The 13,924-nt window shown below is 49.1% G+C and overlaps 1 protein-coding gene across 2 annotated transcripts in view; it reads right to left on the bottom strand.

Moving 5' to 3' along the window:
- Positions 1–13,924, bottom strand: part of KLHL25 (kelch like family member 25) — a 38,501-nt gene that overhangs the window by 20,756 nt on the left and 3,821 nt on the right. Inside the window, exon 1 of one of the 2 annotated variants that reach the window (XM_055277337.2) lies at positions 876–1,021. The exons of the other annotated variant lie outside the window; for it this stretch is intronic. The gene's annotated coding sequence lies outside the window, so the exon portion shown is untranslated. Of the gene's footprint in view, positions 1–875; positions 1,022–13,924 lie in introns of those variants that run through there. 2 annotated transcript variants of the gene reach the window in all.

Below are 13,924 nucleotides of genomic sequence, written 5' to 3'. Positions count from 1 at the left end.
CGGCCTTCCGGAGCCCTCAGAAACCTTAGTCTAGTGTCTTTGTGGTTATCAACTGTAAATTGTAATGTCTGTGGAAACACATCACTATGGTTTACGAATCCATTCACCCATAATTTTCTGAATTTGTATCCAAGGAAAAACTAATGCCTTTTGCTTCTGTTGGTTCACTGTATTCTCTTGAGATAAATCCTTTTGAGAAAAAATGTTTTATGTCATACCGTCCTAAAAGTTCTATTTACCAGGTAGGCCACCCGCAAGCCACACTTAAACCATCCCGCAATGAAGAGGCTTCTTTCAGCTCAGGGAGGGGTGGCAGCCCCTCTAAATCTGTCAAGGCAGATGGAAGGTGCCACCTGGCTTCTGCCTGCCGCATCCCAACCCCCTCAGCTTGGGGGCGCTGCCCAGGCTTTCTCTGGACCCCAGAGCTGGGAGTCATCGCAAGCCCAGCTGCTGCTCCAGACGGGAGTAATGCCAATAAAATGGACTCCACTGCTCTCACCACAGAGGGGACAAAGAACTCAGCACTCAGGTTCACCCATCTGGTAAAGTAACTCATTTCCTTCCACTTACCCAGAGCAAGCCAGAGAGAGAAACAAAGAGGGGCAGCGAGACTGGCTCCCTCCAAAGCAAACGTGGCCTCCTGAGGAGGATTCCCCCTCTGCAGCAGGACTGGCCTGGCCCTTCGCAAACAGATGCAGTCTGAGGACCTGGAGGGAGGCTGCCTCTCCTCCTGTCTGGTCTCACAGATGGAGCCATTAAAAGCACTCTGGCCTAGATATCACTTTCAATGAACCACTGGGAGTGACAGTTCTGGAGGAACACAAACATGCAGAACAGAACAAAAAAAGAACAAAAGCCAAGCACTGGCCACTTACTGGCAGTGAATTTCTTTCTCCCTTTTCTCCAGAAGCTCTGTTCTTCTCCAGGCTGTCAACACTGATGCTGAATCAGAATGAGAATGCCTCTCAATTCCCAAAGCCCAAGACACACCTCTTTCTTTACCCGCCGACAGAGATGAGAGCAAGGGGAGCATAGCTGGCACAATCTCTTCAGACAACAATTGGGCAACATCTTACAAAATGACAAATGCATGTGCCCTCTGCCCCAGCATTTCCACTCCTAAAAATTTCCCTTCCATCTTGCCTGCACATGATTACAAAATGGTTACACGCTGCAGCATGGTTACATAAGGAAGGGCTGCGAACAACTACAATGTTCACGAATAAGAGGCCTAGTGAGATAAACTTGGGTACATGCACAGAGTGAAGTACCACATCGCTATCTAAAAAAACCAAAGGGGCCGGGCGCAGTGGCTCATGCTTGTAAAACTAGTACTACTTTGGGAGGCCGAGGTGGGTGGATCACCTGAGGTCAGGAGTTCCAGACCAGCCTGGCCAACATGGTGATGGCGGGCACCTGTAATCCCAGCTACTCAGGAGGCTGAGGCAGGAGAACTGCTTGAACCCAGGAGGCGGAGGTTGCAGTGAGCCAAAATCGCACCATTGCACTCCAGCCTGGGTGACAGGAGCAAGACTTCGTCTTAAAAACAAAAACAAAAACTAAAGGACTGGCTTTCTGCACTAAAATGAAAGAGTTGTGTATCAGATGTTACTTTTTTTTTTTTTTTTTTTTTATGAGATGGAGTTTCACTCTTGTTGCCCAGGCTGGAGTGCAATGGTGCAATCTCGGCTCATCGCAACCTCCACATCCCCAGTTCAAGTGATTCTCCTGCCTCAGCCTCCCAAGTAGCTGGGATTACAAGCATGTGCCACCATGCCCAGCTAATTTTGTATTTTTAGTAGAGACAGAGTTTCTCCATGTTGGTCAGGCTAGTCTCGAACTCCCAACCTCAGGTGATCTGCCCACCTCGGTCTCCCAAAGTGCTGGGATTACAGGTGTGAGCCACCGCGCCCAGCTCAGATGTTACCTTTGATATGTGTTAAAAACCAGACTATTCATACACACACATGTATATAATATAGACACGCCTACTGGCATGTGCACAAACTATCTCTGGCAGGCTGTGTAAGAAATCGGTTACTGCTAGCTTTGGTGGAGAGGAGAGCAGAGGAGACTGCTGTCGCTGCACACCCTTTTGACCTATTGAACTCTGTGTCCAAAGTAGTAGTATCTTCAAGCACCTTGCTGTATGTGAGCCTTTGTGCAGGAGCCCTATCTACATTCTTTCATTCAATCCTTTCAACATCTTCACAAGGTCTCACTGTCCTGGCTGTAGAGATACGCAAACTGAGGCTCTGAGAAGATAAGCAATGCGCACACATCCTTAGTTTGGCTGAGGCCAGTATTCAAAGCTGTTTCACTCCAAAACAGCAAAATGTGGGATATTTATGAAGATGAAGCACACCAACACTGCGTGTGCCTGAACAGAGGCATGCTATTACAAACTCTTGATTTCCCAAGCCTCCCGCTGCCACAGCAAACCTATGCCTGTCTTCCCGGGCCTCAGGAAAGGAGACAGCACACGGAGATACACCTCCCTGCCAGGCTGAGCACTGCGTACTAGGCGGAGGACTAGAGCATACAGAGCAGGCTCCCCCTGTCCCGCCCCCTGACATCTGCCTTCCTCTCTGCCTGGGACATCCCCACGTGCTGGCACTCCCACCTCTGCCCTGTGAGACCTGTGCCCGGTATTCATTCTCAGTGCCTCAGTTTCCTCACTTGTGAAACAGACATGAAAAGAATTACACCAACCCCAAAGGACTGGTGAGGGACTGAAGAGGGAAGATGATGTTCAGAGCTAGGCACACGGTCCAACACCTTGCTCCTGGTTTTCAGGGACTTTAGGTAGTACAGCTGTTCTCAAACTGTTTGGTCTCAGGATCTTTTTACAACTGAAAAATGACTGAGGACCCTAAGGGGCTTCTGTTTATGTGGTTTTGCCTATTGGAATTTACCAGAGTTGAAATTAAAACTGAGCAAAAAATTATGTTAATTTAAAATAATAAATCCATCACATTAACACAAATAAGAAATGTTTTTCTGCTGCCCAGGCTGGAGCGCAATGGCATGATCTTGGCTCACTGCAACCTCCACCTCCCAGGTTCAAGCAATTCTCCTGCCTCAGCCTCCCAAGTAGCTGGGGTTACAGGCATGTGCCACCACACCCAGCTAAGTTTTCTGCATTTTTAGTAGAGATGGGGTTTCACCATGTTGGCCAAGCTGGTTTCAAATTCCTGACCTCAAATGATCCACCTGCTTCGGTCTCCCAAAGTGATGGGATTACAGGTGTGAGCCACTGTGCCCAGCAGTAACAGGTGTTCTTCATAAATCAATTTCCCAAGAAAAGATAAATGTTTCAGGTGATGGGTATCCCAGTTACCTGATTTGATCATTACACACTATATGCTGTGTATCAAAATATCACAGGTGTCCCCAAAATATGTGCAACTGTTACACGTCATTTTTAAAAATTATTTCTTGACCAAAAAAATCAATTAAAACAGTTTTTTAATTGAAGATAGTGGCCGGATTCTCATATCCGCTTTTGCACGCAATCTGTTGAAATGCATTGTTTTGACTGTACAATATAAAGAAAATCCAACCTTACACAGATAGTTGGAAAAGGGAGATTTTATTTTCAGATAATTGTGGATACTCTTCTCTGATACTACACTAAGACGTGACAAATATAGTGCCTTAAAGGTTGGCTGCAATGTGAAATCTGAGCCCGTATCAATGAACTTTTGTACTCAGTGGCATTCCCATCTGACAGCCTGCCCTGCACTTTGAATGGATTGTTTACTCATGCGTGATTTTGTAACATCAGGCATCGGCCATTTAGAAAACATCGGTTCACTGAATTATGCACTCTGGAGAGAATGAGTGAAAAAGGCAAATAATGTTTTAGTATTACCATGAAAATAGTTTTGACCTTGTGGACTCTCCACCAAGAGAATCTCAGGGACACCCAGACCACACGTTGAGAACATTAGGGTAGCAGATTTTTCTTTTTTGAGACAGAGTTTCGTTCTTTTTGCCCAGGTTGCAGTGCAATGGTGTGATGTCAGCTCACTGCAACCTCCACCTCCCGGGTTCAAGCAATTCTCCTGCCTCAGCCTCCCAAGTAGCTGGGATTACAGGTGCATGCCACCATGCCGGCTAATTTTTTGTATTTTTAGTAGAGACGGGGTTTCACCATGTTGGCCAGGCTGGTCTTGAACTCCTCATCTCCAGTAATCCACCCGCCTCAGCCTCCCAAAGTGCTGGGATTACAGGTGTGAGCCACCGCGCCTGGCCAGATTTTTCTTATCCTCCACACTAACCACAGTTTTTTTTTAAGAACTCAGAAAAAGAAAATTCTGTAGGAAGCATGGGGGCCTATGCAGGGGGTCTCCATCCCATTTGTACTACGATGCAGGCACTAGAGCCTGCTTGTCACCGGAGGCAGCTGGACCCAGTACCCTCTCACCCACTGCTGGCTGCCTCCCTCTAATGACCTGGCCCTGCCTGCTCCTCCCTTCATTATCAAAAGCCTTCTCTCACCCACAGGACCACCTCATCCCTCTCCAAAAAAAACAGAACTCAGGGGTTTGTAGAGGGCAGGCCCTCCAGTAGCAAAGTACAGGGGCCATGAGTGGACTGCTACACTTGGGCTTTGCAGTTGATAACTCTCGGTCTCTTGAAATTACATATGTACGTATATTTATAGCAAAAACATGGGTGCCCATAAATAGCCAGTCACTCATGTACACATTTTTAGCATATTGTTTAGCCACCAAGTTCCACTGCATCCTCCTTCCTGGGACCTTGCATTGGGGTTTTCCTTCCCAGTCTTGCCGTCACCACTGCAGGCCAGGTTATGGCCAGGCCCCTGAACCCTCTCTTCCCACACCTACCAACCCAGTGCCAAATTGTGAGCGCTCCCGCCCAAAAGCCTTCAAGGAGGCTTTCACATCCAAGCCGTGTTCAATCGGTTCCCTTTCTTTTTTTTTTTTTTTTTTTTGAGACGGAGTCTCGCTCTGTCGCCTAGGCTGGAGTGCAGTGGCGCAATCTCGGCTCACTGCAAGCTCCACCTCCCGGGTTCATGCCATTCTCCTGCCTCAGCCTCTCCGAGTAGCTGGGACTACAGGCGCCCGCCACCACGCCCGGCTAATTTTTTTGTATTTTTAGTAGAGACGGGGTTTCACCGTGGTCTCGATCTCCTGACCTCGTGATCCGCTCGCCTCGGCCTCCCAAAATGCTGGGATTACAAGCGTGAGCCACCGCGCCCAGCCAATCGGTTCCCTTTCTAGCTTTGTCCCACCCCCAGCCCCTCTTCCTCCCTCTCTCGGCTTTAGCTCTCCCCCTCCCTTCCCCTCATTCTCCCTGCTCAGCCCCACACCCTCCCCTCCATAATCTCTCCTTTCATAGCCGCACCCCACTCTGGATTTTACATTTGTCGGGCATGTGGATGGCCTTGTCCATAGTACATGCTCAGAAAATGAATGCAGTAAATACACTGAAATCTGAGCACCTACAATGTGGTGCTCCATGCGACGCACAGGGCATATGGCATGCAGTAAATAACACAATTTTGTCTTGTCTCTAGAATGAACGTTCTTCTGCCCTCTGTGTCTTTGCTGCAGCACGGTAGCCTTTCTTCTACTGCTGGACAGCACTGTTCACTCCTCAGGTCACTGCGTATTGTGCCCTTCTCTGCACTGGCAGCTCAAACACAGTGTTCTGTGTCATCTTTGCTACCTAGAATTGATTAGATGCGTAATAAATACTGCTGAATAAACAGGGATTAGCCACAATACCCATGGGAGAAAGAATCAAAATGATCCAGAGATCTGTTAGACCCACCTGAGAGTTCCCTGGTGCCTGCCTGGTACCTGCCGTATTATTTGCAATATAATCAACATATACCATATTTAAACATTTTATTATTTATTTATTTTGAGACATAGTCTTGCTCTATCGCCCAAGCTGGAGTGCAGCGATGCGACCTCGGCTCACTGCAATCCTCCACCTCCTGGGTTCAAGCTATTCTCCTGCTTCGGCCTCCCAAGTAGCTGGGATTACCACAGCCGGCTAATTTTTGTATTTTTTTTTTTTTTGGTAGAGATGAGGGTTTGCCATATTGGCCAGGCTGGTCTCAAACTCCTGACCTCAGGTGATCCACCCGCCTTGGCCTCCCCCAAAGTGCTGGGATTACAGGCCTGAGCCACTGTGCCCAGCCATATTTAAACATTTTAGGCCAGGCGTGATGGTTCACGCCTATAATCACAGCATTTTGGGAGGCTGAGGTGGACAGATCACCTGAGGTCAGGAATTCAAGACTAGCCTAGTCAACATGGTGAAACCCCCTCTCTACTAAAAATAGAAAAATTAGCCAGGCATGGTAGCAGGCATCTGTAATCCCACCTACTCAGGAAGCTGAGACAGGAGAATCGCTTGAACCCAGGAGACGCGGGTTGCAGTGAGCTGAGATCGCACCACTGCACCCCAGCCTGGGTGACAGAGCAAGACTCCATCTCAAAAAAAAAAAAAAAAGAATTTTAAAAGCTAGATGGGAAAGAGCAAACCTTAACTCTTTTCTGGATGGTGTTCCATAAATCATACAAAGCGAATTGCAGATACCAACCCTGGGCAGCCTACCAGGAAGGTTAGATGCTAAGAGTCCCCGGTTTCAAATCCCAGCACTGCCATTGCTACCTGTAAAACTGGTCCAAGATACTGAAATTCTCTGAGACTCAGTTTTCTCATCTGAAAAACGGGTGAAAATAACTGTCCCGACCTCGAGGTACCATCCTCAGAATTAAGAGAGAATACATGTAAAGAGTGTAGCATGGTGGGACACAAATTTTGCTTGATTCATGAGAGTTGCTGTTATTGATAATATTGTTATTGATGCAGGTCCATGGATGTGGGCCTGATTCCTGTGATCATGACAGAGATTTTCAAATCTAATTAATGTGTGCTACATAGGTAATTAATGGTGTTACTGATCAATCGGTTGATCTTAAAGAAGGGAGATTATCTGGGTGAGCCTGATCTAGTCAATAAGCCCCTTAAAAGCAGAGTTGGCCGGGCACGGTGGCTCATGCCTGTAATCCCTGCACTTTGGGAGGCCAAGGCAGGCGGATCACCTGAGGTCAGGAGTTCGAGACCAGCCTGGCCAGCATGATGAAACCCCGTATCTACTAAAAATACAAAAAATTAGCCAGGCATGGTGGCACACACCTGTAATCCCAGCTACTCAGGAGGCTGAGGCAGGAGAACTGCTTGAACCTGGGAGGCAGAGGTTGCAGTGAGCTGAGGTTGCGCCATTGCACTCAGCCCAGGCAACAAGAGTGAAACTCAGTCTCAAAAAAAAAAAAAAAAAAGCAGAGTTTTCTCCAGCTGGTCCGAAAAGTAAAAGTCAGAGATTCAAAGCAAGAAAGGATCTGACACATCACTACAGGTTTGAAGATGGAGGGCACTGAGATTGGAACCCAGCTGCAGCCAGCAAGGAAATGGGGACTGACCTCAGTCCTACAACCATAAGGAACTCGATTCTGCCAAAAACCTGAGCCTGGAAGCAGATTGTTCACCAGAGCCTCAAGAGCCCAGTCCAGTTGCACCCTGATTTTGGACTTGTGAGACCCTAAGTAGAGAAGCCAGTCAGGCCAGCCCAGACTTCCAGCCTACACAACTGTGCACTAATCAGTAGGTACTCATTAAGCCACTAAGCCTGTGATGATGTGTTATGCTGCAATAGAAACCAATATAAGCCCCACCTGGCCTCTAGTCATAATGCATAGATATTAAAAACACACCAGGTAATCACCCAAAAGGTGCAGAGACAACTCACGCTTTCTGCATTTTCAATTCCTAGACATGTGATGCCAGAGAGCAGAGACTGATGTATTTCTTTTTTTTTTTTTTTCTGAGACAGTGTCTCACTCTGTCACCCAGGTTGGAGTGCAGTGGTACGATCTCGGCTCACTGCCAGCTCCGCCTCCTGGGTTCACACCATTCTCCTGCCTCAGCCTCCTGAGTAGCTGGGACTACAGGCGCCCACCACGACACCTGGCTAATGTTTTGTATTTTTAGTAGAAACGAGGTTTCACAATGTTAGCCAGGATGGTCTCGATCTCCTGACCTCATGATCTGCCTGCCTCAGCCTCCCAAAGTGCTGGGATTATAGACGTGAGCCACTGCACCCGGCCAACTGATGTATTTCTATATCCTGGTCCTTAGCAGAGTGGGTAGTATAGAGTAGGTTCTCAATTTCATTTAACAAAGTTTCAACCTCCTGGGCAGTCAGAACTACAATGCTTACAGCTTTGGAGCTGCCCTGGCAGCCAGGTACAATTATCTGAGCAAAACCCAGCAAAGTCCTTTTTTCCACCTAGAGGAAACTCCAGGCACAGGAAGTGGTTCGGACAAAGCCGCCCAGCAACCAGGGTAGGTGTGTGTCCACATGCAAACGTGTCTTGTTTTGTACAACACAGCAAGGACCATGTGCAGTGGCCCCTGCCTCAGCCCACAGCAGCCTCCCGGGGCTTAGCTAACCAGCCAAACCCTGGCATTTTGCTTGTAATTGTACCTCCCAGTAAAAAGTCCTGGTTGGAGTGGTAAAAATAGCAACTGCAACTTCCTGCAACACAGATATACCAGTTGATGCCTGAAAAGAAACCTGGTGATTCGACCTCACTCCAACTCAGCAAAATGCCTTCAAGCTGCGCTCACAATGGTAGTGGGACAGGAGCCCAGCAAGGGCAGCCGACTCACCCCCCCTGCCCCAGGAGGACCATGCAAAACCAGCTCTAGAGTGAGATGTTTCCCTTACTCTCTTAATGAAACACCCAACTCTCAGAATCAGGAGGTGTCTAATAAATGCAAACACTGCTTTCAGCGAGGCCTCTCCCCTTTCCCTTCTCCTGCTCACTAGCTGCAGAGGTATAAAGGCAGGAGGCCTCCCTACCAAAGCCCTTTGAGGGTCCCATTGTCCCCTTGGTTACCCTCTCCCTTCCCCCTACCTACATCTGTCCCTGAGACTGTTCCAAGTATGTCAGGCTGGCTGGGATCACAGGAGCCTCCTCTGGAGCTTGGTTCTGAGTCATCTCCAAGGCAGCAGGGAAATCATGGCCAAACCTGGATGTTGCTTCCTGAAGGGTGGGGAGAGCCTGGCCAAAACGTCCCCAGGTACCCAGCAGTAATGAATTCCTCTGGGGCCCAGGCCATGGTCAGCAGTTCCCCGGCTCCTCTATCATGGGGCCTGATGCCTCCTGGGACCGCACAGGCAAGTAAACACAGGGTTTAGTCTGTGGTGGCCACTGCCCCTTTCTGGGCCTTTCTCTGGACCAGCTAGGGAACTCTCTCTGCCCTCCTGGCTCATTTCTTTATTCCTGCAGACAGGTGACAGATCATTGACTGGGCCAGTCCTCTGTGAAGAGCTCTCAAGCCCAGCCAGATGGCTCTCTCAGCCAGGTAAGGCCCCGTGCATCTCTGGGACAAAAGGCAGACACCTCCCACCTAAGGCCAGCTCTGCTGCACATGGCTAAAGTCACCCCAGCTCCTCCCCTGGATCTGCTGGCTGTTTAGAAACACCTGAATTCACTCAAATGTTCCAGATATTTCCATTTCGCTAGTAAAAACCACGCCTCTTCATGTTTGCAGAGCTTTTCAGCATAAAATGAACTTTCAGGAATGTTTTCCCATGCAAAAAATACAGCAGCCTAGTGGGGGGCAGGGGCGGGCAGAGATTAAAGGGCCTCATTTCACAGATGAGTCCCCAGCTGAGGTCAGGAGACCAATAAGAGGCAGAACCAGCAATCAATAAACTTTGATCTTCTGGAAAGACAAAAGTGGACTAGAATCAAAGCACAAAGCCTGAATAAACTTTTTTTTTGTAATGGAACAATGAGATTCCACCCGCCCCCCCAGCCCATCACATTAGCTAAAACTAAAAATGCAGATAACATCAAAAATTTGGGAGCTGGGCGCAGTGGCTCACGCCTGTAATCCCAGCACTTCAGGAGGCCGAGGCAGGCAGATCACCTGAGGTCAGGAGTTTGAGACCAGCCTGGCCAACATGGAGAAACCCAGTATCTACTAAAAATACAAAATTAGCTGGGCATGGTGGGGCTTGCCTGTAAACCCAGCTACTTGGGAGGCTGAGGCAGAAGAATCGCTTGAACCCGGGAGGCGGAGGTTGCTATAAGCTGAGATCACCCCATTGCACTCCAGCCTGGGTGACAAGAGTGAAACTCAGTCTCAAAAAAAAAAAAAAAAAAAAAAAATGTGGTGAGGCTGTAGAGAAATGGGCACTCAGGCACTATTATTAGTGGGACAGTAAACTGGATGTCTTTGCAAAGGGCATTTGGCTTTGACAATGAAAATTTAAAATAATCACACTTGCTCATAAAGATGCATGATGAAGGACACACAAGATTTCATTGATCATACAGGGAAAATGAGGCATGACCTAAAGTCTCTCCTTAGGACACAATGAGAGGAAATGATGGTTTGGCTGCAGTGTGGAATATGATGACACTGTGAAATAGAGCTCCACCACACATTAAGTGGTATTAAGTTGTAGAGTATTGAGTATGTTTCAAATTATGTAAATGCAAAATCTGCACATACAACGGAGGACTAGAAGGGTATGCACCCATCTGTGGACAGACACAAAAGAGGGGATGGACCCTCACACTGTGCTCCATCTTTTCCTATATTTTTCATTTATAAAGGAAATCCTAGCTGGGTGTGGTGGCTTGCGCCTGTAATCCCAGCTACTTGGGAGGCTGAGGCAGGAGAATCGCTTGAACCCAGGAAGCGGAGGTTGCAGTGAGCTGAGATCCCGCCACCGCACTCCAGCCTGGGCAATGAGAGGGAAACTAGATCTAAAAAAAAAAAAAAAAAAAAAAAAAAAAGGAAATACACTGATATATTATTTAAATCAGAGAAAAACAATAAAATGAAAGAGGACAATGTTATCCTCAGTCTCCCCCTGCACCAGAGGACTGCAGAATGGCAGGGTGTGGTGCCTCGCTGTGCCTCATGGTGTCTCTGTCCGCAGCCCACACAGGCCCAGCCTTTGCACGAGCTGTGCTCCCCACCTGGCACGCCTTTCTCTGATCCTCCCATGGCTGGCTCAAATGTCACCACCCCAGAGAGGCCTTCCTTGACCCCTCTTCGGAGGGCATCCTCACTTGACCATCTTCCCACACCTCCCTGTCCACTTCCTCTGCAGCTGCATATTTTTGTCAGTCTGTTGTCTGCCTCCCTCAGCTGAATGTGGGATCAGGAGGGGATCGGGGACGACCTTGCCTTGTTCTCCACTGAATCCCAGAGCCTGGCAGAGAACAGACGGGGGAAAAAAAAATTCCCTGGACACATTTGAAATGAGGAAACCAACAGTCCACTTCCTCACCTTATCAACGAGGAAACTGAGGCAGACTCTCAACATGCCCCCTATTGAGACCCTAGCGCTGTGCCATACCTGCCTGTCTGCCTCCCACATCAGACGCTGAGCTCCCAAGCAAGAGCTCTTTGAACCTGACTTTCTTTCCTCAGCTTCTAGTCCAGGGCAAGCCATTCAGAAAACTAAATAAATGTTTGTTGTATGAACAGAGCTGGGTACCTTTCTCCCTCAGATTTCCAAGCCTGTGAATAACAAAGGCGTTCACAGGTTAAGGGACTTGCTGCCAAGATCTCACAAGCCCAGCTAGGGTGCAGAACATGAACTCCGGACAATGGACGGAATCATCATGGTTTTCTAGAAAAAGAGCTCCTCCATTTCCTGGCCCTCACTCCTCTCAGACAAACTGGCCTGGCCAACAGCAAACCTGGCTGGCAGCTTGTCCTGGAGTTTGAATGAGCAAAGCTTCTCCTTATCTTAATTAGGAAATTAATTCTGCTCAGCCTAGATGGATCTGTAGTCAGCCTCTCCTTGGGGGCCCAATGGGAACAGGCAAAAAATGTAAGCAAGGCTTTTTTGTCTCCATCCTTTCCCTGCATCCTACTCCTCACCACTCGGCTGATGGTGGAAGGCTCCTCCTGGCAGAGGTGGGTGGGGAGTGACACCTAAGGTGAATGTGGCCCTTGGGCTGGTGGCAGCAGGCACAGCGCTCGCTCCCACGGCCTGCTCAGCCCTGCTCCCCCGTGGGAGGAGCCATCCAACTGGTCTTGCAGGCTAGTGCTCAGCCGCCTCCTCCTGCCCCGCTGGGCTCCCTCGAGATCCCCCCCCTTTTTTTTTTTTTTTTTAAGACAGACTCTTACTCTGTTGCCCAGGCTGCAGTGCCATGGCGCAATCTCGGCTTACTGCAACTTCTGCCTCCGGGGTTCAAGCGATTCTCCTGCCTCAGCCTCCCAAGTAGCTGGAATTATAGGCGCCTGCCAACACATCCAGCTAATTTGCCCAAGATCTCCCTTGCTCCTCAAAGCTCGTTGTCCAACTCTCTGCTGGGAGGTGGCCCTGGCTCCGTGCCCAAGGGACATCCCACCAGGGAAGTCTCACCCTAGCCATTCCAGAGGGGGTCATCCTGGTGCTCCCACAAACTGCTGCCCAGCTCCCTGCCCATGACCAGTCAGAGCAGCGGCCTTGAGAAATGAGTAACCCACACACCACCTTCCTTTGAGCCCACGCCTGCTCCCCTAAGCCCAGCATGGTGCTCCCCTGATGCAGTCTTCCGTCTCCACCAGCCCCTTCACAGGAGGCCCCAAACTCTGAGGCAGTGGGCAGGGACAGGGAACTGCTGGAGGCTCAAGAATAGCCCCGGCCCTTTGGAGTTACTGGGAAAATCTGAATCGAGTCTTCAGGAAACTAGGAGCTTGCCTACGTCACCCCTCTCATTCTACAGGTGAAACAACTAGATCCCAGAGAAAGTAACTTGCCCAATTCCCACAGCACACATCCAAGGTAGAGCTGGAACTAGCACCCCATTCCTGACTTCTATATTTGTTGTTGTTGAGACGGAGTTTCGCTCTTGTCGCCCAGGCTGGAGTGCAATGGTGCAATCTCGGCTCGCTGCAACCTCCGCCTCCCGGTTCAGGTGATTCACCTGCCTCAGCCTCCCAAGTAGCTGGGATTACAGGCATGTGCCACCACACCCAGCTAATTTTGTATTTTTAGTAGACAAGGGGTTTCTCCATGTTGGTCAGGCTGGTCTCAAACTCCCAACCTCAGGTGATCCACCCGCCTCGGCCCCCAAAGTGCTGGGATTACAGGGGTGAGCCACTGCGCCCGGTCCATTCCTGACTTCTAAATTGACCCCTCTGTACTGTACTGGCTGCTCAAGCTCTTCCTGACCAGAAAGGCTAAGCAAGTAACTCAAGCCTTATAAAACTGCTGAACACCAGAGCTTGCAAGAACTTTTGAAATTTCATAGCAAAACATTTAGTAGAAGTATTATACAGGAGAGCAAATTGAGGCTCACAGGGGTAGGGGAACCTGCATGGAGTCACACAGGCAAGCAGGGGCCAAGCAGGACTCCCCTACTCCGACTCAAGTGCTCTTTCTGCCAACAGGTTCCAGGTCTGAGGGTTCTAGCTATGGGATGGTGAAGAGATGGAGTTGGCCTCAGGCCTTGGTCACGTTGAAACAAGAAGTGGCCCAGGTGAGCCTCATACAGACTCTGTACCCAACTCAGGGCACAGGAGACCACGTGGGAGAAAAGTATGGCTGGGAAGATTTTTATGTATTTGCAGAAAATATGGTGCAATTTCTCAATGAAATTGATTTCTGAGACCCCAGAGCTGCCATTAAAAAAAAAAAAAAAAAAGGCCAGGTGCGGTGGCTCACACCTGTAATCCCAGCACTTTGGGAGACCGAAGCGGGTGGATCACGAGGTCAGGAGTTCAAGACCAGCCTGGCCAACATGGTGAAACCCCGTCTCTACTAAAAATACAAAAATTAGCTGAGCATGGTGGCGGGTGCCTGTAATCCCAGCTACTAGGGAAGCTGAGGCAGAGAACTGCTTGAACTCGAGAGGTG

The sequence above is a fragment of the Symphalangus syndactylus genome, chromosome 5 (assembly GCF_028878055.3).
Source record: "Symphalangus syndactylus isolate Jambi chromosome 5, NHGRI_mSymSyn1-v2.1_pri, whole genome shotgun sequence".
Lineage (NCBI taxonomy): Eukaryota > Metazoa > Chordata > Mammalia > Primates > Hylobatidae > Symphalangus > Symphalangus syndactylus.
This window is presented reverse-complemented; position numbering and strand designations above follow the sequence as displayed.